Source organism: Sciurus vulgaris (genome assembly GCF_902686455.1).
Source record: "Sciurus vulgaris genome assembly, chromosome: 9".
NCBI classification, from domain to species: Eukaryota; Metazoa; Chordata; class Mammalia; order Rodentia; family Sciuridae; genus Sciurus; species Sciurus vulgaris.
The window spans coordinates 105,500,760-105,526,684 of record NC_136469.1 but is presented as its reverse complement, the minus strand read 5'-3'; the positions used below and the strand labels follow the sequence as shown (position 1 = coordinate 105,526,684).

Here is a 25,925-nt window from a genome sequence, read left to right as displayed (position 1 = left end):
GGGACCACCACCATTTGTGCAGTCAGCCATTAACTACAACATTGTCAAGTGGTGCATGACGATATTTTAACAGCCAGTGTCACCATGCCAGTACACACTGGTTAAATGCCAGATCTGGGACTCAGAAATGACAAAGTAAATGGGACAGAGAACCTATACCCTGTCCCTTCAAACAGGAGACAACTGCGTCCTTACTTCCATTAAGTTCTTTCTAAAAGCCAAAGAAATAAAGACCCTGTTCCTGACTCCAACCATAGCTAAGTGACTCAATTTTTAAAAAATATATATCCATGTAACCTGAGGAGACAGTCTAAAAAGAATATTTTTTGTAAAGTGTAGGCTAACTACAAAACAGCCAAGAGAAACTACTAAAGTAATACTGCTGCACTAACTTCTGAAAACTTTTCTACCTGAATCATACGATCATTTGGCATAGCTATTCTGAAGGGAATACATGGTGGACAGAGAAGGAAGCACAAGGAAGGAAGGGCCCTGCTACTCAAGCCCCAGGAACTCTCACGTGAGCTGCATAATAAAACTTTGGAATTAGGCACAGGAATAAGACCTAGATTCAAATTCATAGAATATTGTCTATGATGGAATGCTCCAAGGATTTTTTTTTTTTTTTTTTTTTTTTTGAGGTGGGGAGATACTGGAGATTGGACCCAAGGACACTTCGTCACTGAGCTACATCTCCAGTCCCTTTTGTTTTTAACTTGGAGACACAATCTCACTAAGTTGCTTAGGACCTCACTAAATTGCTGAGATTGGCCTTGAACTTATGATCCTCCTGTCTCAACCTCCCAAATCCCTGGGTTTATAGGTACGTGCCAGGTCTAGGATAAATTTTTAAAGTAATTCCTCTGCCTCCAAATCAAAAACCCAAATGTTTTCTAGTAATTTCAGCCCCCATTTATTAAACAATTGTGTCCATTTTGTTAACATTTTTTTCTAACCTTAAAAACAATGTTAGAAAGAAGATATTACTGATAGGTGATGTTAACCAGCCTAGAGAGACTGAGCAGCCTGTTCCAGGAATACAGCAGCCAATCACAGGCAGAGCTCAGCTTGTCCTGAACTAAAGCCCCACTCTGCTCCATTTCCTAGCACTTCACTGTCATTCTCCCATCACACCTGTAGGTCGTCCCAAAATCCTTCCTTTATCATGAGAATTCTCACCAGATCCAAAGAATAGATGTATACAACCACCCAGCAAGTGACTTAATCCACTAGTGACTTATGGCCTGAGAAGTACTCCAGAACTCCTCTTTTAAGGGAACCTGTTTTACGTCATGACTCTGAAAGCCCAACACATCCCAAGTTCCTTTTCTATGGGAAAGAAGAACTCCTTACTTACACAGGGAGGATATGGTACCATCTGGGTTGGGCTAAAAGTTCCAGAGCAGACTGGTCATTATTTGGAACTCAGATTCTTCTTTCTTCATTGACATTGCCCTGACCAACAATGTTTCTACCACATCAGAATTCAAATGATTCTCCATCTCCTTTATTTTGCCAACACATTGGACATCTCAAGTGTCAGAAGGAGCCCTCACCTCAATTTTCTCCTAGGCCCTCTCTACATCCCTATTAATGGTCTGGTCTTCAATGAACACTTAAGTCACTCATCCATCTGATCATCTTCTAACAAGAAAATAGCCTGCCATGCTCTTCCTGTACCCAATGCTAGGGGTATCAAACAAAAAACTTGTTATTCTGGATCTAGGCAACTTAACCACTGAAAGCAATGGTTCTGCAGAAACAAAACTAAAAAGACCACTTATTAAGAAAATCCAGTTAGTAACTGAGTATTTCCCTTTCATTAATAGTCAACCATAGATAGCAGCTTTTAAAATATAAAAAAGCATTTGGAAATTTCAAATAAGTGCTACATTTTGGTTCCTCCCTGGAATTAAGATTACACCTAAAGATTCAAAAGTAACAAATAACATTGCAATGAGCTAGAACAGGAAAAAACTCAAATAATTTCCTTAAGCTTCCATGAATTTCTAAAATCTTAAATAACAATTTGTGTCACAGGGTTGCCTAAGAAGATTTAGGTGGGCAATATTCACATTTACCCAGTATTTTTGAGTAACTATTATGTCCCAAGCCCTGGAATACATGGAGCAAAGCAATTCTATGCTTACTTACATTCTAATTTGGCAAGGGAAAGGGCACAGATATGCACTAAATAGGTAGACAAATGAAATCATTTTACTTACTGTTAAAAAAAAAAAAAAGGTAACAATATCTAGACTATAGAAGTGTTCCGGTTTCTTCCATTTCAAATGTTGTATATACTTTACTCATTTCAATGTATCACTAGCTCTGTTCTTGGTGGGTTATAAGAGTCGGTGTTATATTTTTGTCACATTGATGCTTACACTTGACTCCAATGAATAAAAACAAAATTAAGATTGATTCTATCAGAATAAAAATAACCCTATTCTGGAGATACAAGGATTCTGCAGCTGTCACAACAGAAGTCTGCTGAAACACAGACTGCCTGATTTTTAGGCTCTGACTCAACCTATCATTCACTGTTCTTCAGTCGTCAGAAAACACTGAAACACGTTCTGAAATCAGTAAAGGGAATTTTCTTCCCACCAAGTTTTAAGTTTGAAAATAAATATTATATGTTCCAATTCTACTAATACTTATCAATGAAATTGCGTTTTTTGTTGTCCTGTGGTGTTGTACATCAAACCCAGGGCCCCATGCACGCTAGGCAAGTGGCTCTATCACTGAATTACACCTCCAGCCCCTGAAATCATGCTTTGATCGCACAATTAGCACTCCACACAAAAACTGTAAGTTTATTTAAGCCTCTCACAAATAAGATAAGGTTATAGGACATGCTATGTGGTCATTCTGATACCTTTTTCTTATTAAGGAAGTAGGTAAGGCAGATAAATGATTTACTTCTTTAACAATATTGCAATATTATACACTATATACAGTAGACTGCCTTTAGTCCAAAGTCCAACTGTTAGCTAATCATTTATTTAATTTTTTATTTTTAGTTGTAGATATACAAAATACCTTTATTTTATTTATTTATTTATTTATTTATTTATTTATTTTGCGGTGCTGGGGATTGAACCCAGGGCCTTGTGCTTGTATATACTTATTTTTAATGTGGTGCTGAGGACCAAACCGTACCTCACACATGCTAGGCAAGTGCTCTACCACTGAGCCACAGCCCCTTCTAATTTAAAAGATCCACTCAAGTAGAAACCAGAAGAGAAAGATCAAGAGGTCCATTAAGGTTTTATTTTAACATCAAATGTAAAATTCATGTTTAATTTATAGCCTTGGATAGAATACCTGGCATCGTCCTTTAAGGTGGATTTGCTAATTACACCATTGTCTCTCTTGCCTAAAACAAAACCCATATACATCAACTATGATTTCAAGATGCAAAAGGTATCCAAGGGCAAAATCCTTCCAAACTTGCACACTTCACTGGCCTACAATTAATTCAAACACAAATTTATTTTAGTTCTTTATAGAGTCTGACCAAAGCACACAACTTTGTTTACACTAAAACAAGCCTCTCTTTTTAATCTCATATTTTACCAAATTATATAATATGTAATTAAGTTACATAATCACAATAGCAAGTATAATTGGCATAAACAGGTTAGATTAAAAATACAACCAACTCTCAGAAAGCCCACAAGTTGGCCTGTTGGGAGCAGAAATGGTAGCAAGGGAATTCAACAGTCTCCTGCAAGCATTTGCTAGTCTGTTTTTACAGAGAAAACAAATGATATTGATAAACCAGTGAAGTGCTTGAGAATGTTTATAAAAATGTTTGAATATTAGGCTACTTGACATTTAAAGCAACTTCAAAAATGAAAACATTTATCAAAAGCAAAGAAAAAAAATTCTTCAGAATATTGACCCACTGCTAATACATCAATTCTATACATATTTTTGTTAAAGAACTCATGATCAACCATAAGTGATTCTACAGTTAAACGCACATGGTAGGTTTGTTTTCTAAACTGGACTTGTTCTCAAATGATCCTCTTACAGAAGTATAATTGTCTGTCTATAGTACAATCTTAACTAATATCCCTTAGAAAAATCTTTTAAAATATTGAACAATTAAAGAAATTAGAAATAAACAGATTCCAGTACAAAGGTATGAGATTACAAGCCAGTTTTTCTCTAAAATAGCCTCCTTTTTTTTTTCTTTTGCATTGTTTACCTGAAATCCCTCCATACCTTTAATTTCTCCTTTTATTAAATGAACAAAACTAGAACACTCCTTAGGTGAACTAAACCAGTCATATTTTCATGACTTCTTGCTAAACTACTGCATATATCTATCCCAGAACCACCAGTACATATAGGTTCCTGCTTCTCTGTATAAAAGAACCTTCTTGGTTACTGGGGGGCTCATGTGACTTCTACTCTATACAATACGTATGTATTATCAAATGTTGAGATTTGACAGAAGGACTTTCATCAGTAAACTGAAATGTAAGGATCATACTCTTTTTTTTTTTTTTGAGGTAGGGGCGAGTACCAGAGATGGAACTCGGGGGCACTTGGCCACTGAGTCACATCCCCAGCCCTATTTTGTATTTTATTTAGCAACAAGGTCTCACTGAGTTGCTTAGTGCCTCACTTTTGCTGAGGCTGGCTTTGAACTTGTGATCCTCCTGAGCCACTGGGATTATCGGCATGTGCCACCATGCCCGGTTTGGACTAGGCGTTTTAAAACCAAACCTCTGTACATAAATTACCTAAGAAATTCTTTAACTTTCAGAGTCATTCCCAAATTTGAATTTGACTTTTGAAGAGAAAAATTGGGTAAGGGTACTCCACAAAGAACCTGCAGCCTCAGAAATTTCAACAGACATCAGATTCTTCAGTATTCCTGTTATTTTGCTTAGTTTTGACCTTGATTTGTAAAAAGACATGTTATAAAAAAAAAAACCTAATCATCAAATTAAACCCTTATTTGCAAATTAATATAAATTACAAAGTCTCATTATATTTTGTAACATGTATCCCAAAGAGTGTAAGATAGTTTTAAAAAATAGTAGACTGATAAAAAATATAAAAGTAAGGAGCCACATAAATGGCATATTCATTTAAACAAAGTCCAGTCATATAGACTATGTTACAATAGCAGCAACCACAACAAAAGCTGAATGATTCACGCCTGAAAGTGAAAGAAAAAGTAACTATTTAGTAACTTCGTAACTGTACATATTAATACATTCATAGTTTTGCTTACACGTGTACACACAGCTGAACACAAAACTATGCTTACTGATCCACAGACTTTAATTGAAATTTAAGGGGTACCAACCCATCAATGGCTTCACCCTCATTTCACCCACCCAGATGAGTGGAGAGTATAAAAACAGATGACATCTAATAGCAGCACATTGTAGAAAGCAATATATATTTCTTTGTAAAACTTAAAAGCTCCTTTATTCTTTTACATAATTGACATTTTCAAAGCAGAAATTGAGGTTTGTATTAAAGACAACTCTGCCACAAAACAGTGTTAGGGAGAATGTAAAGTAATAGGGACTCTCATATCTAGCCCTGAGGAGCTTAAATTTTGAGAAATGGTTTTTGGTTTTTGTTTTGTTTTGTTTTTAATATTTTTTAGTAGTAGGTGGACACAATACTTTTATTTATTTATTTTTTTAATGTGGTGCTGAGGATTGAACCCAGTGCCTCACACATGCTAGACAAACACTCTACCACTGAGACGTGACTTCAGCCCATGAGAAATGTTTTAAAGGTAACATGGCATCTTCTATCCAAATTAAACATTCATAGAAATTTATACTAAGAGCAATCATCTAAAGGTATAAAATGATATATAATTGAATAATAGTTATAATTATTTTTAATAGCTAAAAATTAGTCATTCTAAATGCTCATAAATGAAAGATCAGTTGGACAAATCATTGTGTCATACAATGAAATACACTTCAAATAAGACAGAAAGATGTTTATGATGTACTAAATGAAAAAAGCATGTATCAGAACCATTGGGACAATAAATCTCATTTAGATTCTACTAGTAAAAATGTGTATATGCATGTTTAAAAATATATGCATGTTAAAATATGCACATGTTTAAACTGCATTTTTAAATATGCACAGAAAACAGCTATAACATATATCAAACTTGCAGATGGTTTACAAAACCCTCTTCTACTAAATATTACATTAATTTATATAAATAGCTATTTACTCCCTAACATATAAAAACTCACAAGAATATTTTAATACAAACTGTTTTAATCAGAAATTTTAAAACAAAATAATTTTTTTCCATTTGTTAGTTAACTATGCCCAGAATTGATTTTTGTAACAAAAGTACTACAACACAAAATAATCATCTTACATTCAAAGACGTTTCCCCCCTAAGGCTAGGGATGGAATCCAGGTCCTTGTGCAAGTTAGGCAAGTGCTCTACCACTGAGTCACACCCTTTGCCCCTCAACAATTTTTTAATACTCAACCCAAATAGTCACTATCCTTAGAACTAAACAGTAGGAACTACCTTTTAAACAAAATTAAATTTTTTCTATGATGATAGTTAAAACTCAGTATCTTAGTTTTTACTTACATATCCTAAAGGTTTTAATAATATTTTTAGTAATATTTCATCATCGAAATATTTTCTAAAGATCAAAACTATCAACTTTATTAATGGTTTTATCTTAATTTATAGCATAAAAATTTCTCTCTCTAAACTCAAAGCAAAAATTTTAATATTGAAAAATTCAGGCCAACCATATAGCTACTTTATTAAACATTTTTAATGTTTAAACATGATTTTTTAATTTTTTTTTTTTTTTTTTTTTTTTTATTTGTAGATGGACACAATACCTTTTATTTATTTATTTTTATGTGGTGCTGAGGATGGAACCCAGTGCCTCACACTTGCTAGGCAAGTGCTCCACCACTGAGCTACAACCCCAGCCCCTAAATATGATTTTTAAAATAAAGATTCAGGCTCACTAGAATTCACCCTTGTAAAATAATTTTACTTTCCTAAAATCCTGAGAGGACAGAAAGCAGTGCATTTTTATCTTACCTAGTTGCTGATGTTGGCATCTGTCATAATGACTGTGACAGAAACTGCGTCCATCTTGCTCCTGTATTTTCTTCTCTGATGAAAGCGAACTGAGACGTCTCATCTTTAGTAATTTTGGGGAACTTTCCTGAACCCCATCTCTAGTATCCAAAACTATGTCTCCAGAAAGAATGGGAGGAACAACTCTCTTTAAAAAATCCATTTTAAGATTCTTCTACATTACTAGACCCTGTCACAGGCACACAGAAAGGTGCCTGTATTAACTTCCTTGATGAGAAGTTCAGTGACACAATTTGTGTCAAAGAGCAAAGAAATGTCATGTGAATTTAGGCGGTGCTAAAACTCAGCAGGTCAAGTGCCAGCTGTTGGGAAGCTGATTTTTAGGACATTGACTGTTCATGCTGATAACAAACCAAACAGACTATGAAACTGCACTTCCTATACACACACACACACACTTGTATGATGGGTGTTAACATCAATACTGAGACCACAAAGTCTTTCTCATCCATTCACTTTAACATTTAGACTTTGAAAACCTTCATTGTGATAATGTAAAAACAAATTTACTGTAGTCTGAGGTGTATCTTCTAAATAATCTTTCAGTTGAAGTATAAAACAGTTACTTGTATCGAAAACATAATTCTTATCATGTGAAAATCCATGCCTAGAGCTTGGGTACAACTTTTACAATACATGAAAAAGAATCACCGACAACTTTACAGGGTACTTTTAAATGCACACTCAAAAACAACTCTCCTCATTAAGATCAAACAGACTTATCAGTAGTAGTAGTAGTAGAAATCCTGGCATGAATTACCAAAAAATAACTGATAATTTCAAACAGATGGCTCCAAGAACATAAATTTGAATAATTTAAAGTCTAAATATTTAAATCCAATAAACAAAGTAACCAATAACATATACTTTCAAAATAATTGAGTTATTCTAAATATTTTAAAATAGCATGCTGATTCTACTGCCTTAGTGGAATCCAGAACTATGACAAAACAGATCAGTAACAGGGTGCCTGTAAAAGACTTTGAAAACCTGAAGTCAATATCTATATCTATCCCTTCCTTTGCCTGCCCTCTGGTGGGGGTGCCAAGAGAACAAGAAGGAAATAAAGAAACAAAGGGAACAGAGACAGAGGGAACGCCCTAAGTAATCATAACTTCCAAAGACAAACATTTTAATAATAACTTGAAAAATCATATTCACTTAGTGAAACCACATTCACAATCTCATTCTTCCAATATTTAACATGAAGTAAAGTATTTACCTCATATTTCTAAAGACGAAGCAAAAATGGGGTAAAGGAAAAAAAAACAGTTGTAATAGAAAAACAAGTCAATGTCTGGTTCTGAATTAGTCTTTCATCCTATTCTTCCACCACATTACTTATGAGGTTGACCATTCCTTACTTTATTCACTTAAAAGATGTTATCTGAAGTTCCTTTACAATAAATCATCAAAACAGCAGGAAGTCTCAGACAATATTTAAAAGATTCAAGCAAATTCTGCACTGGTAAGAAGAGGTAAAAAACAAGGCAGCAGTCAATTAAAAGAAACTTCTCGCCCTAAAGCAGGACTCTTAACAGGAAAAAAACACGAACTTTTTAAAAATGCTTCTCAGAAGCACATTCTCCCTTAACCTTTGAGCCTAAAAGGATCACAATTAATATACAATCAACACATTTTCCACAAAATGGGGGGAAAAAAAAAAAAAAAACTGGTGGGAACCACAAACTAAGCCTCAGTGTGCCTGAAAGTTATCACTGTGTTTTCCAAACGCACTCCCTTGCTCCATCTTTCTCTCTGAACAGGACTTCATGTTCCATACAGCCTAGGTTTGTTGTTTGCCTCAGGTTCCCATGCAGGTCTTATCTATGGAGCCCAGAAACACAGTGGTATACAACACATGCTAACGTCAGAGAGAAAGCCACCTTCGTGTTGTTCATGATACACAGCACAACCAGCTCTGTGGCTGTCAACCTCAGTGTTCTCAACTGCACTTTCAACTGCTGAAAGGAAGGGGTTGAGGTACAGGGGGAAGCATTAGGTATCATACAGCAGACCACAAGACTTTTCTCTTACTTCCTTCCTTCAACAGATATTTGCTGAGCAGCTCTTTTGATGATCTGTGCAAGATAACCAAGGCACTGAGACGCGTGTCCATCTCCAGGAAGGAAAATCAAGTCTCACACCTATAATACGGCCTGTGGGCTGACCCAAACTTTGTTGGGCCTTCACTGTAGTTCTGTCTTCTCTGTCCTATATCACCCTCCTCTCCACAGGTGTTGAACCCTAACATCCTGGAAGCTGCGCTCTTTTTCAGTACCAGCTTCCTGAGAACCCAACCTGAGACACAGAGCCAGGGGTAAAGCAGGGCATTCCACAGACAAAACTGCACCCACTGCTAGCTGAATCTCTGAGTAGGAAATGACAAAATCTTGTTTACAGTTGTTATTTCTAAGTATTTTAGGTAATTATCATACCTTTGAACTTACTATAGTTCTGATGTTGAATGACCCCCAAAGATCAATGTGTTAAAGGACTGACCCCAACTTAGGCACTGTTGGGAAATAGAAGAACATTTGACAAGTGGGGCCTCATGGAAGGAAATTAAGTCATTGGGGGTTTCTTCTTGAAGACAATTGTAGGACTCCAGTCCCTCCTCTCTTCTGCTTCCTCACCATGAAGTGAGTGGTTTGACTCCACCACACACTCCCACCATAATATGTTGCCTCACCACAGGCCCAAAACAAGGAGCCAATCATTTATGGATACAACTCCCCAACCTATGAGCCAAAACAAACCTTTTTCTCTTACTAATGTAATTATCTCAGGTATTTCATTACAGTGATGAAACCTGACTAACACAGGTTTCAAGAGGATTTAGGAATTATAATTGAAACTGGAAGTTATAATACAACATTCAAAAATCTTTTCAGACCCTAGTCACTATTTGACTTTTAGAATACTTAGTAAAATCTTACCGTGTCACTGAAGACAATAATTTCTTGGTGGTAACGTGGATCATCTAATTCTGACTGTGTGACTTGAGCAGTTTTGAGAATAAAGTATTTAGATGTGAATCATCCAAGACTCAAATGAATGGCTTCAGCTCTAAAGAAAAAGAAAATACAATATTTACACATCAGCTATGTTTGAAATAAGTGCATATTTGTGTTACTCACACACATTCTTATGTATTAGTTACCTGGAGCTGCAGGCATTCTCTTTCAATAACATGGCATTATATTTTTTCTCACTTTTTACTATGGAAAATTCCAAACTAGTGCAACATTATTGAGAATGGTGTCATGAACCCTTCCCCCATTATTCCAAGCTTCAACAATTAACTCAGAAAATCATGTTTCATTTATATCTTTATTCATATCTTCATACACCCCACTGAATTGTCCTGAAGCAAATTTCAAACACATGTAGATAATTCAGTATATATCAAAGATGAAGATTTACTTTTCCAACATAAGCCAATCCCATTATAATATCTATAATATATTAATAATTATTATTTTATAACATCAACTACCAGTCAGTGGTTAAATTTCCCCAGTGTCTTTCCCTCATCCCCAGCTGCCCACACTGGGGATTGAACCAGGGATGCTCTACCACTGAGCAACATCCTCAGCCCCTTAGCGGGATCTTGCTCGGTGGCCCAGGTCGATCTCAAACTTGGTGATCGTCTTGCTCAGCCTGAGTCACACCAGGATTATAAATGTCTTTTTAACAGCTTCTCGTCCAAACCTAAAGGAAACCCATACAGACAACTGTAACTGTGTCCCTTCAATCTCTTCTAATCTATAGTTTTCTTCCTCCCTTTTTTCTTTGTAATAAGCATTGCTTACTAGCTAATGACTGAATTCGTACACCAATACCTGAACTCAATAATATGTTTAATATGTTATTGTTCTATTGACTAAAATAAATATATATTTGCAAAAAAAAAAACCTGTTGTTGCTTTTTGTTTGTTTGTTTGCAAGACTACTATTTATCTCTCTTACAATGTTTGGGATGTCCCTTTTTTAAAATCTATATTTATAATAACTCTGAGGGGATCATGGACTGTGAACTCCTATAAAGACCTGCAACTATTCTGATGGCTGGTAAAAATAAAATCAATAACAGGAATTGTTCTTTACAATTTATAACAATGCATATGTATTCATACACATTCACGTTTTACTACCATTACAGGTCTTGACATTTTTCAATAGTTACATAGGTCAATTTTAAATCTAGCAATGAAACTCAAATTAGTCCATCCTTCTTTCCTTCTCTCTTTTCTTCCTTCCTTCTGTACTGAGGACTGAACTCAGGGACACTCTACCACTGAACTATCCCCGGAAAGCCCTTTTTATTTTAAGACAGAGACTCCCTATGTTGAGGCTGCCCTTGAACTTGTGATCCTCCTGCCTCAGCCTCTGTGTTGCTGGAATTACAGGAAGATGCTACCATGCCTGGCTGAAGATTGATTTTCTTTTCTTTTTTTTTTTCTTTTCAGTAATGGGTATGGAATCCATGGTTTCTCACATGGTAGGCAAGTGCTTGTCCAGCCCTCGAAGAACCCTCATTTAAATCATAACCAGTTCCTTTTTTTTTTTTTTTTGGTAACAGAAAAGGTTAGGTCTCTGAAGTATTAACTTTGTACTTAAAAATCTTAATCTCAAATTCCTTCAGTCCAGTTATAAAATGTAATAGTCCATGTAAACAGAGGAATGGTCAACCAAATCATGACTAAGGTCAAACTTTCACAGTCAAAAATCTGGTAAATAGAGCAAACAACAAATTCATTTGTCTTGTTCATAATCCATATCATTCAGACTTACTGGAATCTTCTGCTGCCCCACCAAATATTTCTGAATCTATTAACAGTATGCTGTCTACAATCATGCCCTAATTCTTGATAGTTGTCTTCGGTTCATGGACCATTTTTCCCCTTTGAGTCAAATAAAGCTCGTGTTTTGCAGGAACAGTCAAGTACTGGACAACATTTAATGAGATTTAAACTATTTTTCTCTCTTTGGGGACAAGTCAGAAAACCTGTCACTGCTAGAGTAGCAAACAGTTTTAGGAATGCTGCAATAATTCCAACTGGGGAGGACTTGTACCACCATGTTCAACTTCTTCATTTTACTTCACTTTTGAATAACCTTCTGCTCAGACAATGCCACAATTCCAATGCCACACTTTTTGCGTGTTTACTGGTCCTGTAACCACACTTCCATGTAATTGTATCAGTGTAAGAAATTCCCAGTATTTGGTCAGAATTTTGTTTCTTTTATTTTTTTTTTTTAATTGGTGCATTACAATTATACATAATTGTGGGTTCATTGTTACATATTTCTATATGCATACAATATAACAATATAATTTGTCCAATATCATTCCCCAGCACTTTCTCCTTCTCTCCCTCTTCCCACCTCCTAGTCCCTTTCCTCTATTCTACTGATCTCCCTTGGATTTTCTTTTCCTTTTTCCTGACTTCCACATATGAGAGAAAACATAGATCCTTGACTTTCTAAGTCTGGCTTATTTCACTTAACATAATGGTCTCTGGTTCTATCTGTTTTCTTACAAATGATAATTTCATTTTTCCTTATGGCTGAATAAAACTTCATTGTGTATATATGCCATGTATTTTCTGTATCCATTTATCTGTTGATGGACAACACCTAGGCTGGTTCCATAGTTTGCTATTGTGAATGGTGTGGCTACAAACACAAGTATGATGACTTTAATTCTTTAGGATAAATATCAAGGAGTGGTATAGCTGGGTCATATGGTAGTTCCATGACTAGTCTTTTGAGAACCTCCATACTGATTTCCATAGTGGTCGTACCAATTTACAGTTAACACCACCAAGTGTTCCTTTTTCTCTGCATTCTCTCAGAAGTTTTCACTACTTCTTCAGTAGACATGCAATCTTCTTATTTACAGCTTCTGAAAAAATAAATGTCTTTCGGGTACATGAAAAATATTTATTACTTCTCTGGCTCTATAGTTTATGGTAATTTCTAGCAGGGCTAGGTTTTTAAGAGTTTTTATTTGTTTTAAGGGCTGTTTTTGTTTGTTTGGTTGGTTCTGGTCAGCTTTCTTGCATACCACTTTTTCATCTTGTCTACATACACATTATTTAACAAGGAATTTTCATTTTCATTTCACTTGACTGATTTGGAGAACATTTTATCTATAAGAAGAGTAATTGTTACCATCATTTTTATAATACTACTTTTGAGATAGTGAAGGCCAGAGAGGTGAGGTTAGGTTAGGTTAGGTTAGGTTAACTGTATATGGTCTGCTGTACACATGACCAATGCTGTGATTTCTAATTTAAGAAGAGTAAGGTCAAATAAACAAGGAGGTCAGTTGGTATTTGACAATACTAAAAAGAAGACTGTAAACAGCCAAATAACAGATGATTTGAAGGGCAAGACTTTTCACCTGCAGTGGGAATAACAATCTAGACACTTCCATGTGTAATAAATATAAAGAACAGCAGCTCAGCTCTGGTGCCTGGGAGAACCTAAGGGCAAATGAGGCCCTCCAGGGACAGCCTTGCTTCTTTAGTTCAAAAAGTAAAAGAGAAAGTTGAATGGATGTTCAGATAACACATTAACCTCATTTCCTTTTTGAAAAGAATTTTTTAAACAAACAGTAATGCCACAAATTTAATTATCTTTATTTTTCTAAGACATCTGGTGCATGTACCTCTGATATAACAGAATGAATAATAAATATCTAAAGAGGCAGCAAAAGTTAAGAGTGAATGAATCTCAGTGGTGTTCATTAAAGTGTTCTTGATGCCAGTCTGTATGCTTGGAATACATAATCTGAAGAGGAGAGCAAGGAAGTTATGATGCCTAGCACAAGGTAGGTTGAGCTTAGCAATAAAGCATGACTCAATTATATTGTACTTAATACACAGTTTCTTAAAGGGCTGGGGTCCCTGCTCAGAGTTTTTAGGCAAAGGCTGTCAGAAATGCTACCATTCCTGTAGCATGTTATAGAAAGGACTACCCCACTGGGTAAAGAGATGGGGGAAAGTTACATCAAAGATTCCAGCTCAAAGTTCTAAATTTGACTTCAAATGTATTTTATATTATACTTTCAATACCAGAATATGTGGTGACCTAAAAATTCATCATATTCTCAACCAAAGAGAGAAACTACATTGCAAGATATCCATAAAGGCCAATTCCTGCTCTTCTATTAAATTAATGTGGGACTCTTAGGAAGTTGCTTAAAATGATGCAGAAAATTAAAATTATGTAAATATTCTGACAGACTTTGAGAATAAGGATGCTATGGTTTTCACATGTATTTAAAATAATCGGAGCTCCTGTATGTGATAACAAAATAATATTGGAAAACAGAAAAGGTAGTAATTTTTTAATCCACTGAAGATTATATAAAACCTGAAGAGGGCTGGGGAGATAGCTCAGTCGGTAGAGTGCTTGCCTTGCAAGCACAGGCCCTGGGTTCAATCCCCAGCACCACAAAAAAAAAAAAAAAAACCTAAAGAATCCACTCATGAGTAATCAAGCATCAATACCAAGCCATTATTTAAATATCTTTTAACTATGACTGGCAAAAATCATTAAATCCATGATCATTCCTATAATTACCAAAGAACAACATGATTTTTATAATTTTTTTAAGTTTTATAATTTTTAAATGGATTTATATTTTTAAGCTTCTCTCAGTCATTCTTTTTAACTAGTATGGAAACAATAATGTAATCACAGATTACATGACCTGCTAAAAATGCTGTATAATGATATTGAGATAGAATAATTGGGCTTCACTGCAAAAATCCAAATCTTTTGCTGATAAAGCAATGTTCTCTGCAGGTAAATTTGTCAACATTTTGTTGATTTCACACTTTCAGTCAGAACAGCAGTTACTGTCATACAACTTGATCTAGGGGAAATGATCAGCAAATTTTCCATTCACAATTTTAAGGGAAAGTTTTCCATAAAGATTTCATTACTGAATTAAATGAAAATAACACCAGAGTACAAATTTTCCTACACACTAGTGAATGAATATGTATCATTAAAATAATTTCTTATTACATTTTTATGCTGGCACAGGGGGAAAAAAATGGAATTTGACCAAAAATGATCATATACATGTTCTCCACTCTACATACTCATCTAGACTTAAACACCAAAAGGAAATTTCTGGAGAAATGTAGAAGTAGCCCAGTAAAACATCAATGTGGAATGCACCACTAGTCCATGCATTTGGAATATACCTGTATCCCTAACTTCTAAAAATTCATTACTCTAACTATTCCTCACATAAATTTATAGAAATCATACATTCAACCAATATTTATTGGACAGAACTATCTCCCAAGAACCAGCAACAAAAGAGTGAATAAAACAAAAATCCCTAGCCTTGGAGTTTACATTCTAGTGGGAGTTCAAGCATTTTGTGGCTATTTCTTTGCAAATCTAAAAAAAATGAAGACTTGTCCTTCCAAAATGCACACTGACCTAATTTTATAGTTATGAGCCTTTGTAATCTAACTATAAGTTATGGATTAGAAGTCCCTGATTAAAATCTTCCTTTACTTCCTAATTCTGTTTACAGGAGAAAGTTTCATAATTTTACTATTCATCATGAAGAGCAGTACTTCTTTTTTGCTCTTTTAAGTACTTGAAGCCCTCAAATTCAATTTGAATTCTTATTTATTCCATTTGTACCTCTCATGAATTTCCAGAGTATCAGATCACCTTTTATCAGATTATCCTTTATCAATCTTAGGCTTTCCAGAATAATTGATCCTAACCTCTTCTGTAGCTTCACATAAGTGACTTTCTGATTTCATTTATTCTCTGGACCCCCTTAAGTTAAAATACCCCTCTCCCCACCCAAACCTACAGTTTAGTCTTTGCAAAAGTCTTCCCCAGAGTCTCTGCAAGAAGATATGCTCAAGAAAAACACACAATAAAAGCTTAACCATTTATCAGAAACAATCAATTAACCAAAAATTTTCAGTTCTTGCTTTTCACAAAGAGAACATGTAACCCATTAAAAAAAAAATCTTTTCTTTAAAAATGCAACATCAGGACTGGGGCTGTAGCTCAGTGGTAGAGTGCTTGTCTCACACGTGCAAGTCACTGTGTTCGATCCTCAGCACCACATAAAAATGAATAAATAAAGATATTGTGTCCATCGACAACTAAAAAAATTTTTAAAAATAAAATAAAATAAAAATGCGACATCAAAAACACTTTCAAGCATCATTATCATCTCTAATCAATCTATTATGCCTTTTATATCTATAGTTTAAAAAATTATATAATGGAAATTGCTCTACCTAGTTATGGTTCTGTTTCATCAAGATAAAAAACAAAATTCTTGCAAATTTGATAGGCACATTTTATGTTTTTATAGAACTTGCAATAAAAGGGTTATCAGGTTCATAAAATTTTTAAGTTAGAGAAGCAGGGGAAATAGCTGCTCAAGATCCTGAGGTAGGTACAGACCACAGGTTAGTCTCCCACGTTTGTCTTTCCTCTTTTCGTCTGTTTACTGCATTCAGCAAGCTCAGAGACTTGTAGAGACTTCTGCAAGAGAAACTATGAATGCATTCATTCCCACTGATGGTTTAGATGCCCTATTTCTCCCAAATTTATTGCTCCAAAACAACTTCTCTAAACTTAAGGATGATGATTTGTCATCTGCACTATTACAATGTGTATTAAAAGACCTCAAAATGTTTGATTTTTTTACTCCATAATGCCACTTCCAAAGCCATTTCTAGAAAGATAATCAAAAATGCCCATACAAACTTATTTGCAAAGATTTGTTTACTGTACTATTATTCCTATGAACAGAATATTGCAGCATAAGGCGAAGAATAAAAACAAAGAACCAGTTGGAAGAAAAATCATAATATATTTTAAGATGGAATGTTATCGATTTAGAAAAAGCTATCCTGGTGCAGTGGCACAAGCCTGTAATTCCAGCAATTCAGGAGGCTGAGACAGGATTCCAAGTTCAAGGCCAGGATCAGAAACTCACCGAGGCCCTAAGCAACTCAGTGAGATCCTGTCTCAAAGAAAATAAAATTAAATTAAAAATTTAAAAATTTACACTTTTTTTTAGTAGTAGATTGACACAATACCTTTATTTATTTATTTTTTTATGCAGTGCTGAGATCAAACCCAGTACCTCATAAGTGCTAGGAAAGCTCTCTACCACTGATCTATGACTCCAACCCCTCAAAATAAAAAAAATTTATAAAGAGCTGGGGATGTGGCTCAGTGGTTAAGCACTGCTGGATTCAATCCCTTGTACAAAAAATTAATTGACTAATTGGGGGGAGGGTTTGCAGGGGTTGAACCTGGGGGCAGTTTACCACTGAGCCAAATCCCCATCCCTTTTTATTTATCTTTTGAAACTGGTCTCACTAAGTCTCTGAGGCTGGCTTCAAACTCACAGTCTTCTGATCCTCCTACCTCAGCCTCCCAAGTTGTTGGGATTATAGGTGTAGGTCACCACTCAGCTAAAAATAAATTTAAGAAGATAATTCTTGACAAATATACCATAATATTCTTGACTAGTGTTGACTAATATTTTTAAAATGGGCAAATAGTGTTTTTTGACACAATACCTTTATTTTAAATTAAAAAAGAATATCTTTCTTTTATTTATTTTTATGTGGTGCTGAGGATCAAACCCAGTGCCTCACATGTGTTGGACAAAAGCTCTACCACAACTCAGTCCTACTATGAGATAATATTCACCATACACTTTTAAGAAGAGCAAAAGTAAAACAATATATATAGTGTCTTCCCAACTGTTAAGAGATAAAATTACATTTCAAAGCAAAGAACAGCCTGTAACCTAGTGGCTTAGGAGGCTGAGGCAGGAGAATTGCCAAAGCCAGCCTCAACTTAGTGAGACCCTGCCTCAAATAATTCTTTTTTTTTTTTTTTTTTTTAAAGCGGGGCTGGGGATGTGGCTCAGTGGTTAAATGCCTCTGGATTTAATCCCTGGTACAAAAAAAAAAAAAAAAAAATACCAAAAAAGAGCAAAGAATAAATCCTGAAGCAGAGACTCACATTGTCAAGGTACTCAATCTCTCTCCACCTCCATTTCCTCATCTATGCAATAAAGATAAAAGAATCTCTTAGGGCTATGGCAAGAATTAAGTGTAAAAGATAAAAAGTACTTAAACAGTATTTAAAATAGAGCAGGCACACTCAATGATATCATTTATTAACGTATCACATATGCTGATGGGCAAAACTTGCAATGATTTCCCAAGAAAGTAATAAAAATTCTAATACCTAAAGACTGCCACTAATTGTTCAAATTAATATCTGGGTTAATTTTTTTAGGTCTTTTAATACACATTAAACATCTTATACAATTGGAATTATATTGAATAATTTCTAGTGGTTAACATTTTTTGTCAAGGCATCTTCATTTAATCATTCCACTAACACTGAGCATTGGGTTCAGTTCTTCACTGCTGTACAATGAAGATATTGCAGCAAGTATCTTGATGGGCAGTCTTTGTACACACTTTGATTTTTTTCCCCCCTCAAGAAAAAGTATTGAAACAGAACTGCTATCTTAAGTGATAGGAAATGCACTTGGCTTTTCCCCACTACTGACCTGTATGGAATGCAGATACACAGCAGCAGTTCCAAAATGTGAGTTTCTACCTAGTGGATACTCTAAAAGCTATTAATTGCCTTTTTCTCCATGCCTGTTGTCTTGTTTTTTGGTACAACAACTTGCTTCCAATTTAAAGGATCTCATTTTTCCTATATATCCCTATATATTGCCCTAAGAGCCCATATACAATTTTAGTGTTCCACTTCAGTACATTCTTCAAAAAGGTTCTTGAAGATTCTACTTTATCTGTCTCAAAATGGGATTCCTTGTCTGTTAGAAATATGTGCTGAAATATTTACAGATGAAATGTTATAACAGAGGAAATGCATCAAAATAACTGGAAGCTATGGAAAAGGAGTAGGTATGAAGGTAATGAGAACTTGATTTGGCAGGGAGGGGTACTAGGGATTGAACCCAGGGACTCTTTACCCTGAGTCACATCCCCAGTCCTTTTTATTTTTTATCTTGAAACAAGATCTTGCTAAGTTGTTGAGGCTGGACTGAGAACTTTCGATTCTCCTGCCTCAGCCTCCAGAGTCACTGAGATTATGGGTATGTGCCACCATACCTATCATAAATATTTTTAAACTAGTCTGAGTGTGCGGAAATAGTTTTTAAAATATATCTTCAAAAGTAGATCTAATGATTAAAAGAACTTTTATAAAGCAATTATGGTTTACTTCTACCATAGATATTACAAGAATAATAATTTAGTCATTATAAAAAAAAAAACAAGACCTAAAATATTTAAGCCAAAATCAAAAGTGAAGTAAACAACTATAATATTTAGAATCTTGATTATACTTGCCAGTAATTCCCACAGATAAAAACATACTACAATGCATTTTTCTAAACCATGGCTTCAGCATACCATGCTGATTCTCCAAAACAATATTAGTATTTATATTGTGCTTTACAAGAATACAATTATGCCTCTGTATGTGCCCACATGAATATTTGATAAGTAGTTTTATTATGTACAAGTATTAAATAATCCAAATTCTCTTGGTCCCTAAATCTCATCTTGGTACCAGTTAGGCACACCATAAACTATATTTACAGATTAACAGAGCCACCAAACTGTTTTATTTGTACCCAGAGGCATGTGAGCCAGACTGGTCTAGCAAAATATAATAATAATAATAATAACAAAACCAACAATAAACCTACCTCTCTGCACATCTTTTCTTTAGATGTACTATGGGAAGCTATCACTGATTTCTGTATAGAAAACACTTTAACTGGAAGGCAGGCTGTCATAGCAAGAGGTTAAACAGCATTTCTGGGGGGCGAAGGAGCAATGTCCTCTGGTTACCTTGCCCGTAAATGGTAATCACTATTCACTGTAATAATATTCTAAAATTCAAGCTAAATTATTGGCTTTTGGTTTCAACAGTACTATTTTTTTCCTGTCTAATTAATGATATCATTATTAATGAGCAAAACATAGTCCCAGAACAAAACAAAAATAACAGTGAGAGGACAAACAACCGGAAACTGTCACAACCCAACCATGGACCTAGCTGGCATGGTCTCCTCTGCTGTAGTCTTAATAGTTTCCTCCAGAAAGCTTTTTTTCTTTCTTTTTTTTTACGATGACATCACAGCTTTTCCCTATATACATTAACTTGCAATTAACCATTATAGTTTAATTGAAGTAGGGAAAGAATTAAAAAGAAGTCTACTTAAAATTCCTATTTTCCATCACAATAAAACCTTTCATGAGAATAACAATAAGGTATGAGAAGGACAATAGGGTCAGTTCCTATATTTTTTATATAACATAAGAATAACCAATGATACAATAAAAGATAAGTTTTTCCTAACAACCTGAAAATTATAACTTTCACTTCCTTTCCATAAGTTTGACCTAAGACTTCCAATATTTCAAGTTTCTAAATTAAAATTATTTGGAAAATAATTTAGAATTTCACCAAAATTAATATAATTTCTGATTTTTAAACGTAGACAATGTTTATAAACATTCGTGGTACTTCAAAAAATAATGCATTTTAACAGGAGACAATCCTAAAATTTGAGTTCTAGGTTACATTTCTTACCTTCCCTTGAATTTCGAAATGTTCATTACTACTAACCAAGATGAAACATACTTCTAAAAAGCTTCATGGAGAAGAAGTTAAAAGAAAAAAAAGGGTAAGACTGCACTGGCAGAGAAGAAAAGCAGCAAGAAAGGGAATGATGGGGTGGTATGGGATGGTAAGTCTCTCCAGAGGTTTTTCATTGAATTGTTAAATTCAAAACATCTTTGAACCAGTTAATGATGGGGCATTTCCACAGGGGGAGGGGACGGCAGGGGAGGGGGAACGTGAGCTTAACATTCACAGTGAGAGTCAATTGAGCACCTGGAATCTGCATTAAATGACACTTAGATACATTCACCCTGGAGGCGTTTGCAGGCAATCTGGAAGAGAAATCCGTGCAATAGGTTTCAGGTACTTGAATTAAACCCATTTCAACCACAGCCAGGTGTCAAGGAGACATTCATCAGTGAGAGTGAAAGAAGGGACAGGAAAGATACCACTGGAGAAGTGGTTACCAAAGACTAACTGGAGCCACAATCTATAACTGCACAAACGGCTTCTTTCCTCTCTTTGAGGAGCCAGCTAGCTGTTCTTTTTTAAAATGCCCTTTAAGTAACATATTCAGGTTTAATAAACGAGGCTGTTTCACTGTGAGCCTCTAGTCCTAACTCCCAAAGTGACAGGCTCCAGAGCTGGTGCTACCATGTACCCTGTGAGTTATACAACAGCTCCTGGCTCCGCCCCAAAAAGTGCTTATCTTGCTATTGCCTCCTCCCCTCTTTATGAAAGAAAGTGTTGTGCTGGGCAGGATTTACACAGATTGACAGTTCCTCTCGCTCTAGAAATCTGTAAAGGATAATAAGCAATTTATTCAAATCCACATTCTCTGTACAGAAAACAAGACATTTCAAAGTCAGTAACAAAACAACATTCCAAATCAGTTTGGTCACGATGGATGACCATATAGAACATGCCACAAAGCTTAATCCTCATACCAGCACACATCCAACAACTCTGAAGGAATTGCATACAAAAGTCAGTAAGTCTTCTCCCACCCCACACCACCTCACAAATAGGCTTTATTCTTCACAGTGGTTAATTCAGCCTAAGAAAGTTACAAACACAGGAGGGTAAAATTCAGAATTGGTTTGCTGCTGCCCTAGGGATCCAAATTAACTAAGTACTCAATAATAACAAAACAACCACTAATTACTGAGAGCCTACTATGTGTGACCAACAAAGTTAGGTGCTTTACATATATTACTTCATTTTAACCCAAACAAATCCATGAATTTTGCAAATGTTCAGTTTTACAGATATGGAAACTGACAAAATTAGGAAATGAACTGAGAAATACTGCACATCAGGATTTATTTATGTAGTTTATTTATGTATTTGATATAGGGGATTTAACCCAGAGGCACTCTACCACTTAGCTTTTTTTTTTTTTTTTTTTAAATTTTGAGACAGGGTCTCACTAAATTGCTTGGGCCTCACTAAATTGCTTGGGCCTCACTAAGCTATTGAAGCTGGCCTCAAACCTGTGATCTTCCTGCCTCAGCCTCTAGAGTTGCTTGGATTACAGGTGTGGGCCATGGTGTGGCACTCGGTGTGAATTATTTTTTGTTTTAAAAGAATAAGCTCTTATATGGGAGGTATATGAGGTTAAATAATCAAAATGCAATTATAATTTCAATGTTCTTACATCAATTGTGAACCTCAGAACAAAAGATAAAGATCTCTCAAAATAATTAAACAACATGATTTTTAAAAACTATTTCATGAGAAGTAAAGCATAAATTTACCTTATTTAAGTAAAGATAGGAGGAAAAGAGAAATACTATGACCAACAAATCAGAGATTATTTTAAAATTAATTCAATCCTTTTCTAGTAATGTCTACTGAAAGTTTAATGAACAACTTTATAAAGGAAAGTGACAGTCCCCTGTTTCAGCCAAGATTCTTAAAATAATCTTCAGGCTAAAACAAGTGCTTCCCAAAGACCAACGCTAACAGTTTAAACACTGTGATAATTCAATCAGCTGTAAAATTCCATGTCAGCAGTTGCTACATTATATATTATAAGGAAGACCTGACAAGAAGATACAAGAAATCAACTGAAAATGAAGATTCTCTCCTTTCCAATCACCCCTTTTCTTCCAAGTCCCTACATGCCCCTTTCACTTTGTTCCTGCTCTACATTGAGAGAATATTTGGTCCCTGGCTCAGTTTAATGGAGTTCAAGGTCATCAGAATAAACCTTCCAAAAGTTGACTCTGGACCAATATTGCAATCCTGGTTATGCTCCTCTTCTCATTAAGAGCTTTAATACACATTTAAAGCACATTAAGGCTAGATGCAAATGTTACCTGGAAGATTCATCAGAGGAAAGCAAAAACTAGATTTTGAAAGCTTCGTAGAAACCTGATGCCAAATACAGAATAATAGATGAGGAGAGCCCAGCTGTACTCCAGGCACTGCTCTAGACAGTGAGGCCCACAGCTACGGAGAGGACACAACCCACAACCTTGAGGAATGCGTGGTGTGTTGTGACTCACCCGCTCCAACACCAGCCCTCCTAAACTGTCCTAGAACAAGGAGGTAGAAAGTTCCAATATGGCACAAATATAGCTATCACAAAAAAACAAAAGCTTAGCTTTTAATATATCCAGCTTCTGAATTAATGCCATGATTATACTTGAAGCTTTAATTCTTATGTGGGACTTAAAATGGAGAGGAAACAAGACTTGCAGAGGGCAAGTGAGGAACTGAGTCATTTCTCCCACCTCCCCAGGTTTTTCACCATCACTACTGGTTACATAAATCCTATGTGGAATGCAGTATTTCACTTATGACATCTTTATCTCTTAAGCCTTTCATAAAGCTGTCAAACCAAGAGCTACATGGAATATTTTTGGTTTTATAGACTCTCCATTTTAAAAATAAAAACCCTCATCACTCCAAACTAAATATATTATGATTGACGATCACAGTACCAAAAATTCGATTCTTACCTATAAACACCCAGTTAATGTTTCAAAAAGAAACTAAGATCCAGTGTCCTAATTTAAACAAGCTCGTTTAAAAATTCTATTAGGATTATATTTCAAAATAATACAATCAGAATACTTCTTACTAGTTAATGTAGTTGAAACATTGAAAATGTGAAATGTACCTTTAGGAAATTAAGGATGTAGTCTGTACTATACTTCAGATGACAAAAATCCCATTCAGTATGGCACCAAAATTATTACAATCACTCAACCCTTATATTATATCCATAGGGATTAAGAGACAAAGGCAGTCATTTACTTCAAGAGGTGATCCAAAGAAACAAGGTGAGATTAACAACTGAAAATTCATATGTAAAATAAATCTGTAAAAGAATCCATTATAATTTCAGAGAAATGACCTTGCATGGAGGCAACACAATGTATATTATATAGTGATATAGCGCTAAGACATTATAAGTTGGAGAATGTGAACTAAATTCATTTATAGGAAGAAAGGGAGACAGGAAAAGAGTTAAGGAAAGGAGGAATGGAAAAAGAGGGAAACCTATGAAGACTTAAAAAAAAAAAAATGAGTACCTGAAATCATTTTTCAAGCTATGGGACAGTGAATAACAGTGCTCTTTTCTTCACAAAAGAAACCCGTTGACTGGCCCTGATGTACAAACAAAATCGGACTCTTACACTGACCTAGTAAGATACACAAGAAGTAATCCAAGTGGACCATAAGATGTTTCAGATAAAAGCAGAAGTACATTTAAATATGCTACATATTCATGACTTCATTGGCCATTCTCTGCTACCATGGAAATCAAATATTTAATGTTCTACATATGCCATTACTCCCATTAAGTCATAAGAACTCTGATACTGCCATAGAAACATACTTTCATCAAACCAGTATAGAGAATATAAATATTATGTGATGTGCACTGAACTATGAAGATTGCTTCAAAGGGCAAGTAAGATTTTTCTATCTCTGAATGAGGTCACTCTCTAAAGGTTCTATTCATGATATCTATAAAACTGTGCTTAAGACTTACCTTTCTTATAAGAGATTTCCATGACTGATCTCCCTAATCTCATACAACTCAACAAATTTCTATTGAGTCCCTATCCATTATGAAAAGAAAAATATACAATTCTTTAAGCTCCAAATAAATATGTGAGTTTCTATATAATAAAAACTATGATGAATCAAAGAATTGACATATCAATAAAGGAAAATAGGATATGTGGGTTAAAAAAAATCAATCTGAGAGAAGGGATCTAAAAGGGATTAAGGGAACAGTCAGGAGCTATGCAGAGTCTTTAGGAGACAACAAAAAAACAGGGAGGAGGTAGAGGGTTCTAGCAACATGAAGCTGGGAGACTGCAGATGAGCTAAGAAAAGAGGTAGGAAATTACCAGTCTCGTTGGCTTGCTAAAGGGAAGTAGTCTCAGGAGAGCAGACCTTGAAGCCTAAAGAAAATGATACCTCTTCAGTTCCAGGTGGGACCTCACTCTTCCCCAATGAAGGAGCCACCAAGAGTTTGAAATAGGAAGCCTTATATGAACAGACCCATCATTTCTAAAAGTTTTCTCATGAAGCAGTTTGGATGAGGAACAGGGACCAGAACAAAGTGGGACCAGATTTTTTAAATGTCAGTAGTCCAGAGATATCTTTCTGAAGTAAGGCAGTGGACACTGAAAACACAATGGGAACAAGCATGGCCCCAAAGTAGGACCAAAAGAAAAAATAGAACTGAACAAATACACAGTCACCTTTCACAGTTGCTACCTGACCCACAGCTCCTGACCAACTTCTGCACACAAGTGCACACATACACACATACACACACCCCACACCCCGCCCCCAGCAGACTCCACCTCCCATGGTCAGAGAAATCAGATGACATTTCACACCCCTCCACCCCTTCTCCCTAAAAGCCCACCAAACCAGTCTTCACTTCTCGGAAGTTCAACTCCTTTCCTGCCTTAGCACCCTTCCTCACTGCTTCCTCTGTCTGGAAAATGGCATCCTGGTATTTTTTAGCAGGTTAACCCTTACTGTCCTTGAAACTTCAGTTCAAATATCGTTTAAACTGTCATAAAGGCAATCTATAACCTTTCCAATC

At 35.4% G+C, this 25,925-nt stretch overlaps 1 protein-coding gene across 8 annotated transcripts in view; it reads right to left on the bottom strand.

Annotated features, from left to right (window-relative positions):
- Positions 1-25,925, bottom strand: part of FRYL (FRY like transcription coactivator) — a 229,751-nt gene that overhangs the window by 162,954 nt on the left and 40,872 nt on the right. For all 8 annotated transcript variants that reach the window (XM_079153910.1, XM_079153909.1, XM_079153913.1 and 5 more), the window contains one exon: positions 10,084-10,213. The gene's annotated coding sequence lies outside the window, so the exon portion shown is untranslated. The remainder of the gene's footprint in view (positions 1-10,083; positions 10,214-25,925) is intronic.